Consider the following 10,247-nt stretch of genomic DNA (forward strand, 5'->3'; position numbering starts at 1 on the left):
TGACAGTCTGGAGGGTGGCAGGAAAGAGGGTGATCTAACAGTAATGTCTGCCAGGAGGGCAGGGACGTCAGAGTGGGCCACTGGGGATGGGGATCTCTGAGAAGTCTGAAGCTTGTCTCCTCTTCCTCCTACCGAATCCTCTCCCTGTGCCCTTGGGCAGAACCCTACTCTGCCCCTGAGGGTGGCAACAGTTGAGGTGCACGGAGCCCTCTGTTAGCCCAAGGTTACTGTTGGTCAGTATTCCCGGATGTACATGTGTCCTGTCCTCTGTGAGCTTGAGCAGTGTGGGGGTTCTCAGAGCCTGGAGACTCAGCAGTGATTGATGCATTGGGTGTGTTGGTGGGGTGGGCGGGAAGATCCTGCTATGCTGAGAGGCAGACCACCAGCCTGGAGAGCTCACTGGGCTGGCCTATCCCTGGGGACTGGTCACTGCCAGGATGTCCCGTGGGTCTACTTATCATCCCAGAGCATCGCTGCTGCAAAGGGCTGCAGGGAACTTCAAGCTGTCTCATAGTTCAGGTGGGAAAAACTGAGGCCTAGTGAGGGAGCAGGGACCCTGGGGCAAGCTGGAGACTTGAACCCAGATCTCCTGACCCCAGCCAGACTCCAGCCTACCTTCTCAGCAGTGTGTGGCACTTGGGTCCCTCTCTACCCTGGTTCCAGATGGTCTTCTGCGAGGACTCCTCCTAACCAGGGTTAGAGCCGGGCTGCACAGGCAGCATCCAGAGGCCCTGGCCTGGGGTGGGGGCCCAGCACTCGGGGGGCCACGTCAGAGTCCAAGGGCTGGACTCTTTTCAGTACAGCCCTTCCTGGTTGCCCTAGGTGATGTTCTTGACCCTATTGGACATACGGTCCAGAACCACAGAAACAGGGGGTTTGAGCCTTGCACAGGCCTGGGTGGCCCTCACATCCATCTTGGGAAAAGGCAGGAAGGAGCCTCCCAGGCCATCCAGTTGCCCCCCAGTGACTGCCACTGTCCTTGGGGCCCAAGGACCAGATCTTAGCTCATAAAGTAGATGGGTGAGCCAGGGGAGGGGGACAAGCCAGGTTGTGTCTGGGGGCAAGAAGGCCCCATTGAGGGCTGCGGCCACCCAGCTTCCCGTACAGAGACTCCCCCACTTTGGCAGCACCCCTCCTCCACCCAAGCACTGTGCTCCAGGAGTGACCTCTGCGGCCGGCCAGAGAAGCAGTGGGGTGAGCAGTGCCTCCCTGCCTGATAATTCTGGGGCAGACGCTGGATTAGAGTCAGATTCCTGAGCTCTAGTTCCCCCTCAGTTTGATGGGTGAGGTTGGGGCATTTTTTTTAAAAAAGTTTATCTATTTTGAGAGAGAGAAAGAGTGGGGGAAGGGCAGAGAGAGAGAGAGAGAGAGAGAGAGAGGGAAAGAGAGAGAATCCCAAGCAGGCTCTGTGCTGGCAGTGTGGAGCCCGACGCGGGGCTCAAACCCATGAACTGTGAGATCGTGACCTGAGCCGAAGTTCATGGGATGCTTCACCGACTGAGCCACTCAGGCGCCCCAAGAATGGGGCATTTAAAAAAAATAATTTCTTGTCTAGTTAGCTAACATACAGCGTATACAGTGTAGTCTTGGCCTTGGGAAGAATGGGACATTTTTGACTGGAGACATACCCGTGGTGCACATATACACTACACACACACACACACACACACACACACACACACTCACAGGTTTCCAGGTTTCCATGAACATATACAGGGAAACTTCTGTTTGGCCTGGGTATGGGGTATTTGGAAGGAAGCAGGAACCAGGAAAGAGGGGAAGATGGGCTGCCCACCGTCTGCTCCTCTGGGCTGTCCTGAGTTCTGGGTTTTGCGGGGAGCTAGAAGTTGGAGGTGCAAGCTGACGAGGCCGCCAAGGGAGAGTTTGTGAGACTGGGTGCCCAGGTGAGGCTTCGGGCCCGTGGGACTCAGGGTGTCACTGGGCTGGGGAGAAAGGGCTCCCCCACCCCTGCGCAGAGCCCAGCCCCATCGCGGGACCTTGGAGGAACCTAAGGGGGGGCATCTTTGGCCTCAGGCAGTTCCAGCGGCTTTGTGGGCAGGTGGAAGCCAGAGCTGGGGCGCAAGGGCAGGGCGGGGGCCACACAGCCCGTGGCTGATGGGTCCACACATTTTGTGGGTGCTGCTGTACCTCCACAGATGTGAACCCCGTGCGGGCAGGGACCGCATCTGTATCCCAGTGTCAGGACCGGACCCTGGCACGCAGCAGAGGCTCACTGAGTGTCTGCAGACTACCTTGGGGGGCTCGGCCGCGTGGCTTGAATACCTCTTGGGAATGTCCTGTGGGAGCTGTGGGGCGCCGTGACCGTGGGAGGGGTCCTTGTGCCCCTTTCCGCGGGGTGTGGCGTCACAGTGGTGTGGCAGACTCGGGGCCGCTGCTCATTATGGGCTGCGGGGAAGGGGGATCCGGCCCAGTGGCAAGGAGCAGGGTTGAATCACGGGCCCCCAGCTGTGAGCTCCCGCAGCCGCCGCCTCTGCTTTCCAGCCCACCTGGCACCTTTCTGGGGATCCCCCTCCCTACCCTGCCAGTGACTGAGCAGGGGGGTGGTACCGGAACCTGGTCACACCCGGCAGTCTTTGCTCTGGAGCTCCCTGGGGGCTGGCGGGCCTTCCTCAGGCGGGACTGTGGAGTGACGGCCCCCCAGTCCTGCTTCTCTGCCCTGCCTTTCCTTCTGCAGGCGGGGGAACCCCTCAGTGGTTTGTAGTATGTTCAAACCGGGGTGCGGTGGTCACTACAGTCAATTTTAGAACGTTTTCATCACCTCCAAAAGAAACCTAGGACTCGTGACCAGTCACACCCCCTTCCCGCCTCCCCTCCCTAGCCTCCCAGCCCCTGGAAACCGCGACGGTACTTTGTCTGTCTATAGATTTGCCTATTCTGGGCATTTCACGGCTTCCTTCTCCTAACATTTTCATCCATGCCGCAGACTGTACCAGTCCTTCACCCCTTTTCCTGGCTGCGTAATATTCCATCGTCCACCTCGGCCATGCTTTACCCATTCGCCAGTCCACGGGCCTTTGTGCCCTGTCCGCTTTTTCTTCAGTTATGAAGAATGTGGCTCTGACATTCATGTCCAAGTTTTGTTTCTCGAGGGGTAGGATGACGGGGTGGTATGGTAACTCTTAACCTTTCGAGAAACTGCCAGACTGTTTTCCATCTGCAACCTTTGCCGTTCCCACCAGCAATGCCGGAGGGTTCGGATTTCTGCGCACTCCTCCTCCCCGACTTGTTCTTATTCGTCTTTTTCATGCTGGCCATCCTTGTGGGTGTCAAGTGATCTCTCGCTGTGGTTGGATTTGCATTTCCCTGCAGGCTAATGAGGTTGAGCATCTTTTCCTGGGTTTATTGGCCCGAATAACGACTTTGTGTTTCTCACTTCTCAGCCCTGCTTTCCAGAGAACCCAGCTGGCAACAGGACAGATGGAGAGCACATTGGGTGGGGCGTCAAGGAGGGGCCGATGTCTCTCTCTTCCTCGGTTCCTCTCTGTCTCTTTGTCTGTCGTCACGCCCTTCTTTTTGCCCACAGTTTCTGGAACACACTGGTGATGCCCAGAGTGTTTGCAATTCTTTCAATTAGAAGCACAAAAATGTCAGCTGGATACCACGCCATGGCAACCACCCCATAACAAGATATGTTTTCTTTCCATGGAGCTTTCCAGAGACCGACCGGCTCGGTTGGACCCGCAGCCCATTCCAGGTCCACAGCCTCAGTCACCAACTGGCAGACCCTGGGGTTGACCCATGGTCATCTCCTGGCTCTCAGAGAGACTCTGCATCTCCTCTGTCTTTGCTCTTCCTTTTCGGTTTTCTTCTCCCCTCTCCTGATGATTTCCTTTGTGCCAGTCTTTTCTCTCCAGCCAAGGGGTGTGAGCTCGGAGAGGACAGGGACAATGTCCCTCTCTTGTCTTTCTCTCAATGCCAGCAATGCGCTGGGACTTGGCAGAGACTTGCCCCTGACAAGAAGCTTTGTGATGAGTGGGAGCTGGGGATCGAGTCTGATGGCCTGTAACCTATAGGAGGCTGGAACCTCCCCCCCCACCCCCGCCCACCGCTGCCCCCACCTTTCCGGCTTGTTCATCCAGTGCCCAGCATGGTGACAGCATGTGGCAGGCTGTGGTGTAATAAAGGCTGTGGTAGATTTGGTTTTTGTCCCTCGTTCCTGGCACAGAGCTCCTGAAACTGTTGTTATTTCCTGAGTGACAGGAGTGTCTTTTCCTAATGGGCCCTTTTGACCACACCTGAGTTTCTGCTAATGAAGTGACTCAGGGTGAGGTCCCTAGGAGGCTTTAGGAGGCGGGGCTGGTCACCAGAGAGACCCAATAGTGATTAGAAGTGGGAACTTTCAGCCCTACCCCGGACTTCTGGGGAGGGAATTGGAGGCTGGTTTATAAGAACTCTTGAACTAGAACTTCCGGAGGGCTTCGGGGGTGGGAGACACCTTGAGCTGCTTGGGGGGGTGGTGCACGTGGTGTGCCCAGAGGGGGCCTGGAAGCTCTGTGCCTGCCCCCACCCCCACCTTGCCCTGTGCCTCTCTTGTATTTGACTGTTCCTGAGCTGTGTCCTTTAAAATAAACCAGCGATCAGAAGTAACCCCCTTTCCTGACTTCTGTGAATTATAGAGTCCGAGGAGGGGGTTGTGCTGAATTTTAGTGGCTGGGGTGGAAGTGTGGGTCCCTGGGGGACCCCAGTGGTGGCTGGCATCGGAAGTGAGGGCGGTCTCGTGGGGCTGAGCCCTTAACCTGTGGAGTCTGGTGCCAACTCTGGCCACTCAGAGTCAGAGTTACATGGAATCGTTGCACACCCAGTTGGCGTCAGAAAGCAACCACATACAAGCCCTCAATGAAAAGTTGCTGAATGGACAATGAACAACAGCTCACGTAATTTAAGCGCTATATCCTTCGTCCTTTCCTGAATGCTTTCCATTCAGTCATTCAGGAAAATGCTTTTTTTTTTTTTTTTTTTTTTAAGTTTATTTGTTATCGAGCGACAGAGAGAGACAGAACGTGAGGGAGACACAGAATCCGAAGCAGGCTCCAGGCTCTGAGCCGTCCAGCCCAGAGCCCGCCACGGGCCTCGAACTCACGGACCGTGAGATCTTGACCTGAGCCGAAGTCAGTCGCTTAACCAACTGAGCCACCCAGGCGCCCCGGAAAACGCTTTTGAGCAAGGACGACCTGCCCTGTGCTCTGCCTGGTATTCGGGGACAGCTGGGAATAATTAAGTCAATTCGACAAATATGTTTTTAGCACCCGCCACATGCTGCATACTGGTCTAGGCACTGGGAACGCAGCTTTGAGCAATTCGAGTCTGTAAACTCATATCTATCGAGTCTCTACTACATGTCAGGCACTACTCCGGACCTGGAGGATACAGCGGTGACCCAAAAGTCAAAAATCTCACGCCGGGGCACCTAGGTGGCTCGGTTGGTTCAGCACTGACTTTGGCCGAGGTTCTGATCTTGAGGTTCGTGGGATCGAGCCCCGCATCGGGCTCTTTCACTCTCCGCTCCTCCTCGACTCCCACACACACACACACTCTCTCTCTCTCTCAAAATAAATAAGTAAACTGAAAAAAAAAAAAATTCTTGCCCTGTGTGTATTTTGCAGAAGCCCTAGGAGGTAAGGCCTCTGATTTTATTCATTTTACATTTGAGGAAATTGAGGTTCAGGGAGGTTAATTGTCTTTCAGAGGTCACACAGCTGGGGCAGTCAGGCTAGACCCAAGCCCTGGCCCATCTGACGTCAGGCCTGGGTTCTCATCCCAAGCCCATCTGACTGGCTTAGGCTGAATATTAATATTGGGGTGGGTCCTGTGGCCCACCTTGCTGAGATCTTGGGGACTCCTACATCCTCCATGCAAGCCTCCCTCTTCTGGGCCCCCTGGCCCTGCTCCCTCCTCTCTGATGCACAAGATTCCGACCACGACTGGCGGTGTTCCTGAGTGACACCCCCGAGTGCCGTAATGTTTTTGTGCACAAAACCTCGTGTTCAGCAAATTGCTGTGACCGAGACCCTATCCAGTTACCTGCCGCATCAGAGGTATGTTCTGTGGCCGTGCCAAGCAAAGCAGAGAATAATACTTCTAAGAATTTTAACCATTAGATAGAAAACGCGCAGTCCTGGCAGGCCCTGGCAGGCGCTGCCGAGCGGGAACCGGAGACAAAGCAAACAAGAAGGGCTTGTCCACATGTGGGCCGCCCTGGCCCCACAGTCACGTCATCAAAGCCATCGGCTACCTGACTCTGGTGGCCGGCTGGCGGCAGGTGGTGCTGGGATTTCCAGGCACTCATGGGCCCAGCTGGGATGGCCACTGAGGACAATGGCTCCACCCATCAGCTCTACAAAGGTTTTTAAATGTTTACTTACTTTTGAGGGAGGTGGGGGGGAGGGGCAGAGAGAGAGGCAGACAGAGGATCCGAAGCAGGCTCTGTGCTGGCAGCAGAAAGCCTGATGCGGGGCTTGAATTTACGGGCTGTGAGATCATGACCTGAACTGAAGTCGGACCCTTAACCCACTGAGCCACCCAGGCGCCCCCTCCACGCGTCAGCTTTAAAGCCATACTCTGCCAAGCCTGCCGTTGTCCCTCAACCTCAGCGACTTGTGAACTTTGAGGAAGCGACAACCTTGCTGAGCCTCACCGGGGAAGGCAATAATAACGATCCCTGTTGCGCTTGTGAGGATTAAAACAGGCTGATACAAATGCAGAGAGCTGAGTGTGGCACACCCTTGGGCTCTGTAGCTGTCAGCCCTTACCCCCAAGCCAGACAGATCTCTGGGGGCACCTGCTAGGCCTTGCCAGGTGCACACCGATGAGGAGGGCAGATGTGGTCCCTGCCCTTATGAAGCTTACAGTCCAGCGGGGTGTCGGGTGACACGATCCCCTGTGACACTCGAACTAGCTCCATGATAGGATTTCACTGTGTGGGGAGTCAGAGAAAGGCACTCTGGGAGATTTGGGGGGTGCCTGAGCTGAGACCTGAACAGGGAGGAAGTTATGAGGGTGTACAAGGGAGGGACAAGCTTTCTAGGCAGAGGGAACAGCACTTGCAAAGGCCTGGTGGCAGGAGGAAGCCTCGTGACCCCAAGGACCTGAGCTAAGGCGGGTGAGGCTGGAGTGAAGAGCGACAGGGAACTGAAAGATGGGGCTGGAGAGGTGGGCAGGGACCAGGCCTTACAGCACTTTGGAGGCCGAGCGGGTGCATCTGAAAGGCCTTGCCGCGATGGAAACTATCACTGGCTCCAAATTCCTATAGAGGGGACAGAGAACAAGCTGGGTCTGTTCAAGCCATACTCACTTCTCTGCACCTCTTTGTCCCTAAAAGCCACCAAAGGCCAAGAAAGCTCTGTGCTGGACACAGTCCCTCTTGTGTCCACACCTCCCAGCCTCTCTCCAGATGCCCAGGTGGGGTCATGTCAAGCCTCCCGAGGACGGACCTGCCTCTGTTCCCTCCCGGGCACTTCGGGGAGCTGACCCGCTCTCCTCCGCACTGAGGGCCAGCCTCTCCCGGTAGAAGCCAGTCCCGGCGTGCTTGGTGCAGTGGGTTTAGACCCGGTTTTGGAGTCAGAGAGACCTAGGTGAGGGTGCAGTTTCCACCGTTACTGGAACTGTTCCTTTGTCTGTGGCACGTAGGGGCACCTGACTCATGGGTGGTAGTGAGGATTTAAGTGAGTTATCCACATAAAGCACTCAGAAAAAGGCTGGGCCCATAGCGGGTGCCCAGTAAATATTATTATTGCAGCTGTCAAGTGGGGACAGTGATCACAGGGCTGTTGAGAAGACAGTGCTCTTCGCAGCGCCTGGCACCTGGTCAGTGCTCAAGGAGTCCGATGTTGTCGACCCTTACAACAGCGCTAAAATCGGAAGCAGCTTCAGGGCGCCCGGGGGGCTCACTCAGCAAAGCGTCTGACCCTTGATTTCCGCTCAGGTCTTGTGTTTCATGGCGTCGGGCCCCACGTCAGGCTGTGCCCCGAGAGCACGGAGCCCGCTGGGGATTCTCTCTCTCCTCTTTTCTCTCTGCCCCTCCCCTGCTTGTGCACTCTTTCTCTCTCTCAAAATAAACTTAAAAAAAAAAAAAAAGCAACTTCAGCCTCTGCCATTGCGATCTTTGCAATGTTAGTTCTGGATACCCACGGAATGAGAGGGAGCTATTCGAAAGGACGCTGTAGGAGAATGAAGCGGGAGCTTCCTTGTCCTATCATGTTAAGGGAAAAGAAGTTGGGATTAAAACTTGCTGTGGTCCAACGTATCCTTGTAAAGATTGTATGTTGAGGGGCGCCTGGGTGGCGCAGTCGGTTAAGCGTCCGACTTCAGCCAGGTCACGATCTCGCGGTCCGGGAGTTCGAGCCCCGCGTCAGGCTCTGGGCTGATGGCTCAGAGCCTGGAGCCTGTTTCCGATTCTGTGTCTCCCTCTCTCTCTGCCCCTCCCCCGTTCATGCTCTGTCTCTCTCTGTCCCAAAAATAAATAAACGTTGAAAAAAAAAAATTAAAAAAAAATAATAATAATTAAAAAAAAAAAAAGATTGTATGTTGAAATCCTAACCCCCAAAGGTGATGGTGTTAGGAGGCGGGGCCTTCGGAGGGTACTTGAGTCTAGAGGGTGGACCCCACCCTAGAGAGATCTGCAACCCTTGCACCAGTGAGGACACTAAAAGGAGGTGCTGGCTATGAACTGGGAAGCAGGTCCTCACCAAAACACACCCGGGCCGGCTCCCCGATCTTGGACTTCTCAGCCTCCAGAGCTGTGAGAAGCAGATTTCTGTTGTTTCCAATCCCGGTGTTTGTAAGTGGTATTTTGTGACAGCAGCTCAAACGGGCTGAGACAAAATTGTTCGGGTGGTAGGTGAGAGAGTGGTGATTTTATTTCTTGTTTAGGCTTCTCATAATTAACAAAAATTTCAATTATGGGGCACCTGGGTGGCTCAGTCAGTTGAGCGTCTGACTTCGGCTCGGGTCACGATCTCACGGTTTGTGGGTTCCGGCCCCTGTCGGGCTCTGTGCTGACAGCTCAGAGCCTGGAGCCTGCTTCCAATCCTGTGTCTCCCTCTCTCTCTGCCCCTCCCCTGCTCAGGTTCTGTCTCTCTAAATGAATAAATGTTAAAAAAAATTTCTAAAAGAAAATACTAAAAAAATTTCAATTATGAACATGTATTTACTTTAGAGTCTGAAAAACTATTATGTAGGATGTTTATAAAGACTTTTCGATGACAAGGGAACATGCTTGTAATCCAAAGTGAAGTTAAAAAAAGAAATTAGGTCATAAATAGTTTATGCAGTTTTGGCTCACCTACACAAAATGAAGTATCCAGAAGGAAATAAATATGCCATGACCTCATTGTTTGTTATCTTGGAGCAAGGGTGTGGTGATTTTTATTTTATTTAAAAAAATGTTATTTATTTATTTTGAGAGACAGAGAGAGAGAGTGTGTGAGCAGGGGAGGGGCAGAGAGAGAAAATTCCAAGCAGGCTCCATACTCACTATGGAGCCTGACACGGGGCTCGACGCGGGGCTTGATTCCACAAACTGTGAGATCATGACCTGAGCCAAAACCAAGAGTCAGACGCTTACCTGACTGAGCCACCCAGGCACCCTGGGGGTGTGGTGATTTTAAAACGAGACCTCGTATCCTTTGACCTTCCTCCTACTGAGAATCAGAACCTACAGCCTCTCTCCCTTGAATCCCGGAGGGCTCGTGACTGCTGTAACTGCTAGAATATGGCAGAAGTGATACCATGTAACTCGTTTCTTTATTTAAAGGAATGTCTATACCCCACAGGGGGCTCCAACTCAGAACGTTGAGATCAAGAGTCACATGCTCTGCCAACTGAGCTAGCCAGGTGCCCCTTTACTATACAGCTTTTAAGACTAGGTCATAGGGGCGCCTGGGTGGCGCAGTCGGTTAAGCGCCCGACTTCAGCCAGGTCACGATCTCGCGGTCCGTGAGTTCGAGCCCCGCGTCGGGCTCTGGGCTGATGGCTCAGAGCCTGGAGCCTGTTTCCGATTCTGTGTCTCCCTCTCTCTCTGCCCCTCCCCCGTTCATGCTCTGTCTCTCTCTGTCCCAAAGATAAATAAACGTTGAAAAAAAAAAATTAAAAAAAAAAAAAAAAAAAAAAAAAAAAAGACTAGGTCATAAAAGGCTATGGAGGTTCCCTCATTTGCTAGAACCTACTCTCTTGGAGCCCTGAGCCTCTCGGTAACAAGTACAACTCCTTGGAGGCCACCATATTGTGGG

Source organism: Leopardus geoffroyi, chromosome E2 (assembly GCF_018350155.1).
Source record: "Leopardus geoffroyi isolate Oge1 chromosome E2, O.geoffroyi_Oge1_pat1.0, whole genome shotgun sequence".
Lineage (NCBI taxonomy): Eukaryota > Metazoa > Chordata > Mammalia > Carnivora > Felidae > Leopardus > Leopardus geoffroyi.